This window comes from Canis lupus, chromosome 15 (genome assembly GCF_003254725.2).
Source record: "Canis lupus dingo isolate Sandy chromosome 15, ASM325472v2, whole genome shotgun sequence".
Lineage (NCBI taxonomy): Eukaryota > Metazoa > Chordata > Mammalia > Carnivora > Canidae > Canis > Canis lupus.
The window spans coordinates 6426461-6438110 of NC_064257.1; positions in this window are offsets into that span (position 1 = coordinate 6426461).

Sequence of the window (11650 nt, forward strand, 5' to 3'; positions counted from 1 at the left end):
AACCTTCTCTCTCATAGCCCAGAGCTGCCATACCAGAAGTCTGACTACCTTGAGGCCATCACATCAGAGAGGCCATATGTAGGTGCTCTGTTCCAGCTAAGACCAACTTTTTACCTATTCCTGCTGAAGTGCCAGACACATAGTAAAAAATCTTCCAGATGGGGATCCCTGGGTGGCACAGCGGTTTGGCGCCTGCCTTTGGCCCAGGGCGCGATCCTGGAGACCCGGGATCGAATCCCACGTCGGGCTCCCAGTGCATGGAGCCTGCTTCTCCCTCTGCCTATGTCTGCCTCTCAATCTCTCTCTCTCTCTCTTTCTCTCTCTGTGACTATCATAAATAAATAAAGATTTAAAAAAAAAATCTTCCAGATGATTCCAGGGACCAGCCATATGAGTCACTCCCCTCGATTTGAGTCTTGCTAGCTAAGGTTCCAGACAGTACAGAACAAAGACAACTATTTCATTAGTATTATTTTTTTAAAGTAAATTTTATGTCCAATGTGGTTCTTGAAATCATAACCTCGAGATCGAGAGTCACATGCTCTACTGACTGAGCCAGCCAGGTGTCCCTCCACTATTATTTTTTCTGAATTAAAAAAAAACTTTATTTATCTATTTATTTATTTATTTGAGACACACAGAGAGAAGCAGAGACACAGGCAGAGGGAGAAGCAGGCTCCATGCAGGGAGCCCGATGTGGGATTCGATCCTGGGTCTCCAGGATCACGACCTGAGCCGAAGGCAGAAGCTCAACCACTGAGCCACCCAGGTGCCCCTATTTTTTCTGAATTCTTGACCCACAGAATTCATAGGCATTTAAAAATGTTGTTTTTTAAATTGAGATACAATTCACAAATGACATTATATTAGTTTTAGGTGTACAAAATGTGTTCAATATTAGTATATATTGCAAAATAATCACTACAATAAGTCTAGTTAACATCTGTGACCGTACATTGTTAAAAATTATTTTCTTGTGATGAGGACTTTTAAAATACACTCTCTTAGCAACTTTCAAATATACTATATAATATTATTAACTACAGGCGCCACACTGTACATTATATTCTCCAGGACTTATTTGTTTTATAACTGGAAGTTTGGACCTTTTGGCCCCCTTTTCCCATTTCACACACACACACACACACACACACACACACACACACACTCCACTTCTGGCAAACACCAATCTATTCTCTCTGAGTTTCTTTCTTGTTTTTGTTCAGCTGCCTGCTTTAGATTCCACATATAAGTCAAATTATAAAGTTTTTCTCTGACTTATTTCACTTAGTGTGATGCCCTCAAGTTCCATCCATGTTGCAAGTAGCAAGATTTTTTATACACTGGGGATGCCTGGGGGACCCAGCGGTTGAGCTTCTGCCTTTGGCTCCAGGATCGAGTCCCACATCGGGCTCCCTGCATGGAGCCTGCTTCTCCCTCTGCCTATGTCTCTGCCTCTCATGAATAAATAAATAAAATCTTAAAAAAAAAAAAAAAGATTGGGCAGCCCCAGTAGCGCAGCGGTTTAGCGTCGCCTGCAGCCCAGGGCGTGATCCTGGAGACCCTTGATCGAGTCCCACATCGGGCGCTCTGTATGATGCCTGCTTGTGTCTCTGCCTCTCGCTCTCTGTTTCTATGAATAAATAAATAAAATCTTTGAAAAAAAAAGTATTAAAAAAATAAATATTTTTTATACACTGAATAATATTCCAGTATATATATTCTGTATATAAATATATATAATGAATCACATATGTTTATATATTATATATGAATTACATCCATTGTGTGTATACATAATTACATATATAATGAGATATATATTTAATATATTATTATATATAATGAAATAAATAAATACATAAATATATAATGAAAAAGATAATGGATGCAATGCAAAGTATCCATTCTTCCATCAGTGGGCACTTGGGTTGCTTCCATATCTTGAGTATAATTAATAATGCTGCAATGAATATGGGGTATGAGTATGTGTGTGTATATCTTTTTGTTTTTGTTTTTAAAGATTATTTATTCATGAGTGAGAGAGAGAGAGAGTTTCACTGAGCCACTCGGGCTGCCCTGTATATCTTCTTGAGTTAGTGTTTTCACTTTCTTCAGATAAATACCCAAAAGTAGAATTGTTGGTTCATATGGTATTTCTATTTTTTGTTAAAGATTTTATTTATTCATGAGAGACAGAGAGAGAGAGAGGCAGAGACACAGGCAGAGGGAGAAGCAGGCTCCATGCAGGGAGCCTGACGTGGGACCCCATCCTGGGTCCCCAGCATCAGGCCCTGGACTGAAGGCAGCGTTAAACTGCTGAGCCACCCAGGCTGCCCTCTATTTTTGATTTTTTGAGGAAACTCATTACTGTTTTCCACAGTGGCTGCACCGTTTTTGCATTCCCACTAACAGTGCACAAGGGTTCCCTTTTCTCCACATCCTCACCAACACTTGTTATGGAATGGTTCTTTCCTTATGCCATTGACTTCTGGAGTTATCTGATACCCAGCAATAGAGAAGTATAACAGCAGGAGAGAAGTTTCTTTTCCTTTCCTTTCTCAATTCTGAATCTCACTCTTACAAGTAAAAATGAGTGAAGACATGATGTAAGGGTTGTATGGAGAAGGAGGAAAAGGAAGGCAATAAAGAGAATCAGATCAGGGGAAATAGGGGATCCCTGGGTTGCTCAGTGGTTTGGCACCTGCCTTCAGCCCAGGGCGTGATCCTGGAGACCCAGGATGGAGTCCGATGTCGGGCTCCCTGCATGGAGCCTGCTTCTCCCTCTGCCTGTGTCTGTCTCTCATAAATAAATGAATAAAAATTTTTAAAAAGATTGGGGGAAATATAAAATGTGGAGGACGAAGTCGAGGAAGAACAAAGGGGAAAGGAAGAGCATGAGGAAGAAAAAGAATAGAAGAATGAGGAGTCCCTACAATATCAAAGTAACGTGCATTGGGGTGGAGGGAGAAGACAATTAGATTCTCTTCTTGAAGTTGTAGCTAGTAGGAAATATTGAAGGCAGGAACCCTGCCTCATTTGTTTCTGTGTCCCTAATATCTAGCACATGGCATAGGGCCTTTGTACTTGCAGGCTGGGACAGCTAACTAAAGCATCTACACATGGCCTCTCTACCACGGTGACCCCAGGATAATCAGACTTCCTACATTGGTGCTCAGAGTTCCCGGAAAGTGTTCCTGTGAGCAAAGTAGAAGCTGCATGGCCTTTTATGACTTGGCCTCAGAAGCTATTTAGTATTTGTTCTATCATATTCTGTTAGCCAAAAGTGGCCACAACCCACACATATTCAAAGTGAGGAGATGTAAATCCTACCTCTTTGTGTGTGTGTGTGTGTGTGTGTGTGTGTGTGCGAGAGAGAGAGAGAGAGAGAGAGAGAGAGAGAGCAAGAGAGTGTGAGAGTGAGTGGATGGGGGAGGGACAGAGGGAGAGAGAGAATCCCAAGCAGACTCCATGTCCAGCACAGAGCCCGATGTAGAGCTCTATCTCACAACCCTGAGATCATGACCTGAGCCAAAATCAAGAGTTAGATGCTTAACCCACTGAGCCACCCAGGTGCCCTAGATCTTATTTAAAAAAAAAAAAAAAAAACTGAGAGAGGAACATCAAAAGTTTTATTTTGGATCTGTTTAGTTTGAAATTCCAATTAGCAATCTGAGAGGGGCTGTCAAAGAGGCAATAGTATATTTAAGTCTAGAGGTTAGAGGCCTTGTCTGGGCTGAAGATACAAAATTGGAAGCCAAAAAATAAAAAAAAAAAAAAAAGCTGGGAGTCAAGTTAAAGAGTATTATTCACTGGACATTTGTAAAGATGACAGGACAGGTTTTATTCAAAACTATTGCAGCAGGTGAGAGAATCTGAGCTCAAATTTAAATACAGCCAAGACAATTGGGATTTTATAGCCAATGAGAGTGAGGGGGGTCAATTAGTGGAAAATTATGAGGAGACATCAAGGGTAGGGGGATTCTCGCTAAATTGGCATAACAGGATGCTTGCTAAAGACAAACCAAGGACTTGGGCAGCCCGGTGGTTCAGCAGTTTAGTGCCACCTTTGGCCCAGGGTGTGATCCTGGAGTCCCGGGATCGAGTCCCATGTAGGGCTCCCTGCAGGGAGCCTGCTTCTCCCTCTACCTGTGTCTCTGCCTCTCTCTTTCTGTGTGTCTCTCATGAATAAATAAATAAAATCTTTAAAAAATAAAAAAGACAAAAAAAATAAAGGTTGGAGATGAGAACTTGATCAGGTGTCAAGGGTGGGAGGATTCTCACTAAACTGATTAGCAACATTCTTGCTAAAACTAGCTAGGCAGGCTGAGGACAGGGCACAAGGATTAGGACAAGCCTAATCAAAAGAGGCCTTAGAGGAGTCTATCTAAAACTTGGTCAAAGTGAGAATCTTTGTCACCCATCAGGTGTTGAAAACCAAACAATGGGAGGGGTGCCTAGCTGGCTCAGTGGGTGGAGCATACAACTCTTGATTGGGGGTTCTCGAGTTCAAGAGCCATGTTGGGTACAGAGAAAAAGAAGGAAAGAGAAAGAGAGAAGAAAGGAAAGAAAGAAAGAAAGAAAGAAGAAAGAAAGAAAGAAAGAAAGAAAGAAAGAAAGAAAGAAAGAAAAAAAAAGAAAAAAAAAAAAGACAAGACAAGACAGGGTCCCTGGGTGGCTAAGTTGGTTGAGAGACCAACTCTTGGTTTCAGCTCAGATCATGATCTCAAGGTCCTGGGATTGAGCCCCTGTCAGGCTCTGGGCTCAATGGGAAGTCTACTTGAGATTCTCTCACTCTCTTGCCCTTTGCCCCTCCCCCCACTTGTGCTGAAAGAAAGAAAGAAAGAAAGAAAGAAAGAAGAAAGAAGAAAGAAAGAAAGAAAGAAAACTAAATCACTAGAGTTGGATGAGATCACCAAAGGAGTGAGAAGACAAGAGGGAAAAGAATGGAGTCCTTGTCACTCCAATATTTGGAGGTTGGCTTAACAAGAAGCCAGTAAAGGAGACTGAGAAGCTTCAGCCAATGAGGTAGAAGAAAATGAGGAGAGTGGTGTATTATCAAAGCTAATAGAAATAAGTGTTTCAAGAAGGAAGTGGTTAACCGTGTTGAAAGCTTCATAGAGGTCAAGTAAGATGAGAAGAACAGAGAAGTGCACCTGGCAAACTAGAGGTCAATGGTAAGTTTGACAATAGCAGTTTCCATGAAGAGGTTAAACGTTTGGTTGGATCATGATGAAAGGTTAAGAAGCAGAAAGCAGGTATTGACGATCTTTCCATAAGTTTTGCTATGAGTAGGAGTAGGTGGAACGTCAGCTGAAGACAGATATGCTGTCTAGGGAGAATTCTGTGTATGTGTGTTTAAAGATGAGAGATCCCAAGGCATGTGATCTTGGTGATGGGAATGGCCTGGTACTGAAGGAGAAACTGATGGTACAGCAGAGAGAAGGAATTTGATCCTTGGGAAGACAATGTGGGATAAGAGTGTAGACCCAGGTGAGGAAGCAGGGAATACGGGTGTTGATGCAGATCAGAAAAGTTGGTAGATTCGATGGGAGGAAGATGAGTCTGAGTGCTCTCTACTTTCTCAAAATGAGTTCTAGATAGCAAGTGAAGGGGGTGGAGTATGTTGGAGGCTCGCAGGGAGCGGAAGAGGTCATACTGGCCAGTGGGAAAACAAAGCTATACCAGGGGGAGTATAGCAGCATTACTGGGCAGCACTGAGTCCCCTTTAAGGTTTGTAGTCAGAAATTCCAGTTGAGACCGCCCAGTTGTGTGATTTTCTCCAGCCATGTCCAGCTGCTCAGGTAGAGACAGGGACTACTCAGTTAACTGAGTGTAGGAGGATGTGGAGTACTGTCAGTGAGTTTAATGAAGAGAAAGTGACAGGAGCATTATGGGGATTTATAATATTGTGATTGCAGTGATGTACCGTGGACTCTAGACTGGGAAAGAAAAAAATGAGAACATGAGGAGAGTGGGATAATTAGTGAAAAGTAATGATGTTGATGGATTAGGGGACTCCATGAGGTTCTGATTTAACACTAGAGGTGTTGATTTCATTCCCTAGAGTAGCAGAATAAAGGAGAAAAGTCCTACAACTATCCCAATAGATGCTGCAAAAGCATTCAGTAAAATCCCACACTCCTGTGAACACATACACACACACACACACAGACACACACACGACTATTAGTAAGCTGGGAATAGAAGGCAATTTTCTAAATGAGTTAATATATGAAGCACTTTCAACAGTAACACAAATATATAGTAACTTTTGCTGTTATTATATTTCCATAATGTGATTAAAAGTATCTACCAGAAACCAAAGGCAAATGTTGCATATATAGTGCAGGTTGCCCAGAAGGGGATGCCCACACTATGACCCCTATAAAGGCAATTATCCAGAGTTAAATATGGAAATATTATATACTGGTGTAGTCTATTAAATTAAGTAGTTTATATTAAATGCAGTTGCATCCTATTAAGTTGAACATGTTACTGTAATATGCACAAACTGCAATGCATGCAAAGAACGGGTATAAAACGTAACTGGGAAAGTATTTCAGCAGGTCTTTGGTCTCTGCCTCTCTTTGTGTCTCCCATGAATAAATAAATAAAATCTTTTTTAAGAAGAAAAGATGAGGTATAAATATTGGGGGAAAAAGACACAACACAAAGCATTATTTGAAGAAGAAAGTGCCTACAAAATCTAAATGAACCAACGAAAATTATTAGAATGAATGAAAGTTAATAAAATGGTTATATATAAAATTATCATATAGAAATCAATAGCTTTCCTGTAGACCAGCAATGACTTATTAGAATATGTCACAGAGGGGCACCTGGGTGGCTCAGTCAGTTAAGCATCTGCCTTTGGCTTGGGTCGTGATCCCAGGGTCCTGTATTAAGGCCCGCATTGGGTTCCTTGGTCAGCAGGGAGACTTCTTCTCCCTCTCCCTCTGCCTCCTGCTCCCTCTGCTTGTGCTCTCTCTCTCTGTCTGTCAAATAAATAAATAAAGTTTTAAGAAAAAAAAAAGAATATGTCACAGAAGAGAATCAATTCACAATTGCTGCAAAATCTATAAAAAAACAAGAAATAAATTTAGCAAGAAATGTGAATGTCTTATATAAATAAAATTATGAAATTTTACTCTAAGATGTAAAAGAATATCTATATAAATAAAGACAGGTTGGAGACCATTTATTTTAAGGTCCCATTGCCACACAAATTGATCTTTTTAAAAATGAAATTTGGCAGGTTGATCTAAACATGTGAGAGTAGCCAAAAATGTTGACCATATAGGAGCAAGGACCTACCCTATTAGATATCAAAATGTGCTATGAAGCTATAATTATTCAAATAGAATATTATTAGCCCAAGAATAGATGAATATTTTTAAAAGAATAAAGTATTTAAGGCCAGATTTTCTCCCCCCATTTATTTATTGGAATTTAGTATAAGAAAGAGATGGCATTTCAAATTAGAGGGGAAAATAATGTCTGTAACAGGTGTCGTTGGGACAACTGGCTATTCATTTGGGAATAACAATAGGTTCCAACCATTCCTCACACCATGCACAAAAATAAATTCCAGCATGATTAAAATAAATAAACTCCAAACACAAAATAATACGAGAAACTTTAGAATATTTCCAAATTTGGGGGCACTTGGATGGCTCAGGTATTTAGGCGTCTGACTCTTGTTTTCAGCTTGAGTCATGATCTCATGGTCCTGGGATCGAGACCCACGTCAGGCTTTGTGCTCAGCGCAGAGTCTACTTACCTTCCCCTCCCTCTGCCCCTCTCCTCACTCTCTCTTTCTAAAATAAATAAATAATTCTTTTTTATTTTTTTTATTTTTATTTTTTTTTAATAATTCTTTTTTAAAAAGAGTATTTCCAAATTTTGAGGGGGTAGGAAAGCATTCCTAAACAAGACAAAATTTAGAAAACATACAGAAAAAGACTGACAGATTTAATAACATTGAAAACTAAAACCTCTCACAAAAAACACCATAAAAGGGATCCCTGGGTGGCGCAGCGGTTTAGTGCCTGTCTTTGGCCCAGGGCGCCATCCTGGAGACCCGGGATCGAATCCCACGTCGGGCTCCCGGTGCATGGAGCCTGCTTCTCCCTCTGCCTGTGTCTCTGCCTCTCTCTCTCTCTCTCTGTGACTATCATAAATAAATTAAAAAAAAAATTAAAAAAAAACACCATAAAATTAGCCATAAAGGTCTCCTATGAACCCAACATAAAAAACCAACAATACGGTAGAAAAATTAGCAACTCACAGAAGAAATACAAATGCTAACAAATATAAGAACATGTGCAATCATCAGCAATGAGAAAAGCAAAGTACAAAAATGAGATATTTTAAACATTCCTAACTTGAAAAATATCTTAAAAATTGATTACATCCATTTGGTAAGAGTGAGGGAAATTACTATTCTCCAACAGTGTTGGTGGGGTTGTAAATTGGGACAACATCTTTGGAAGGTAGCCAGGCAGTGTCTACTAAAAATTTTATTATGCCTTCCCTCAAACCCTTAATTCCATTCTTGGTCTCTGTTTTGAGAAACTTGAACTTCTGTACACAGGTACAAGGATGTTTGTTCATTACAGCGTTGATTGCAGCAGGAAAAAATAGAAACAACCTTAACATCCACCAAAGGGAATTGTTAAAAAGTGGGTTACATTTCTATTATAGAATAATAAGCAGTAATTAAAATGTATGAGATACATCTATATGTATTGGCATGGAAAGATCTCTAAAAATATATTTTTTACCATGAAAAAAATCAAATTGCAGAATAAGATGCACAATATCATCTCATTAATGTAAAATATAGCATGTACTTGTATATGTACAGCTATAAATGCATAGAAAAAAGTCAGGGATTATTTATACACATAAAATATTAATAGTGGGTTACCTCTAATGAAGGAATTAGGAGGCAGCTAAGAGAACTATACATTTTATTCTATTCATTTTCATAGAACGTTTAAAATAAAGGTATTGTATTCATATAAGTATTTGCATAACACTAACATAAAGAGTTAAAAAAATGAAAGATAATTATAGAAAGTTTGGAACATAAATAGAAATATCATCTCATCTAAAATCAGAATGGAAATTTTATTAAAGCAGTGTATGCCCATTGTTTAGATGTTCCATATCTCTGCATCTCAAGAGTCTTCCTCCCCAAAGGCAACCATTTTCAATTTTTGGGGGGTGTTTCTTTGGATATTTACTGCTGTATTTTGAGGTAATATGCTTATAATAGTGTCCAATTAATCACTAAAACAGTGTAATGACTATTGTGGAAGATGTGAATTTAATACTGTTATCTACACCCCCTTCCCTCCTTCCATTTTTCCCAATATAGTTTATATTACATTGTTTGTTAAAATTTTGCCTTATTTTTTACTATGGAATAAAACATCCAAGACACCTCTCTCTCTCTCTCTCTCTCTCTCACCAACAATTGGAATTTTATACTTGAAAAAGATGGCATTTCAAACTAGAGGGGCTGGGGGATGAGGGAAATAGGGAGAGGTTAGCAAACTTACAGCCATAAAATGAATAAGGTCTAATGAACTAATGTACAACATGGTGATTACAGTTGATAACATGGTTATATAATTAAAACTTGCTAATGGAGTGCCTGGGGGGCTCAGTAGGCTGAGTGTCCAACTTTTTATTTCAGCTCAGGTCATCATCTCAGGATTGTGAGATTGAGCCCCAGGTCGGGCTTCACACTGGACCTGGATGTGGAGCCTGCTTGGGGATCTCTCTCCCCCTCTCCCTCTGCCCCTCCCCATGCCTCCTCTAAAAAAAAATAAAACTTGCTAAGAGAGTAGATCTTAAATGTTCTCTCATATACATGCAAATACATATGTGAGGTGATGGATCTGTTAATTAACTATATGGCAGAAATCTGGGGCGCCTGGGTGGCTCAGTGGTTGAGCATCTGCCTTCGAATCAGGGCGTGATCCCAGGATCCTGGGATCCAGTCCTGCATTGGGCTCTCCGCAGGGACCCTGCTTCTCCCTCTGCCTGTGTCTTCACCTCTCTCTCTCTCTCTCTGTGTCTCATGAATAAATAAATAAGATCTTAAAAAAAAAAAAAAGGGACGCCTGGGTGGCTTAGAGGTTAAGCGTCTGCCATTGGCTCAGGGCGTAACCCTGGGATAGAGTCCCATGCTGGGCTCCCTGCATGGAGCCTGCTTCTCCCCCTGCCTATGTCTCTGCCTCTCTCTTTCTGTGTCTCTCATGAATAAATAAATAAAATCTTTTAAAAAATAAAAATAACAAGGCAAGTATTAACTCCAATAAGAACAAAAAAGTTAAGCTGGAAAGGAAATATAATCATAGCAGGTGGTAGCTATGGATTCTGGATGCATTTTGAAGACAAAATTTGCTAATCAACTGAATGACTGAATGAATGTGGGGTATAAAAGAAGGAGAAACGTTAAGTAGAATTCCAAAGTTTCAGTGCTGTTAGTACCCGAGGTGTCTGCATCTCTGTGCCTGAGGCCTTTCCCAGAAGTGAAAAAGAAAAGCCAGCCTAACAATTCCTCCCTGAGGCTAGAAGTGCTGGGAACTTAACCCCACCTGTGGAAAGCTATGTCAATCAGTAATTCGCAGGAGTTGGTGTATAAATACCCCACCTCCTTTGTCCCTCAGGCGGGGTTATTCTGACACATGTGTTTTACACCATTTCCTGCAAGATTAAGCTCCAGCCAATCAGTAGTGGCTGGCTCAACAACACATCTTCATTGGCCACCTTCTCTTCCACATATCACTTCCCCACTCCTCCTAGTGGCTCCTGCTTCTGTAAAATAAACCCTTTGTATCTGAATCCTTATCTCTGAGTCTGCTCTTTGGGGAGATTCCAACTAACACACAAGGTTTTCAGCTTGAGCTGGGAAAGACATTTATTAATATTTATCTGATGAATGGACATTTACTAAAATGAGGAAGACTTTGGCAGGTGCAGATTCTTGGGGTGAAGACCAGTAGTACATTTTGAACCCATTAGTTTTGAGGTGCCTGTCAGGTCACCAAGTGGAGAGGTTGAGTAGACATGGAGATATGCAGTTTGGAGTCAGGGAAGAGATTGGTCTAGAGACACATATTTGGGAGTCAACAGTATTTGAATATTGTTTAAAGCCACGAGTGAGTGTAGATGGAGAAGAAAAGAGATTCTGGGATTGATAGGGCCATGGGCACTGTAACATTTAAAGGTCAAGGAAATGAGGAATATCCAGCAAAGGAGATTGAGAAGAAATGGTCAAAGAGGTAGGAGGGGAAGAAGGGTGTGTGAAATCCCAGAAATGAAAGGAGGCAAGTGTTATATTAGTCCTCCCTTTTTTTATATCAGTCCCTTATTTTTGTTTGTTTTAGTCTCCTTCACTTATTTTGGGGGCTTTCATAAAATGTCTGCTGTTGTCCACTCACCTTGAAGACTCAGGTATTAAAAGGTTTATTTGAATTCTGTATCTGGGGCACCTGGGTGGCTCAGCGGTTGAGCCTCTGCCTTCAGCTCCAGGATGTGATCCTGGAGTCCGAGGATCGAGTCCCGCATCGGGCTCTGCTCGAGGAGTCTCCTTCTCCCTCTGCCTGTGTCTCTGCCTCTCTGTGTGTCTCTC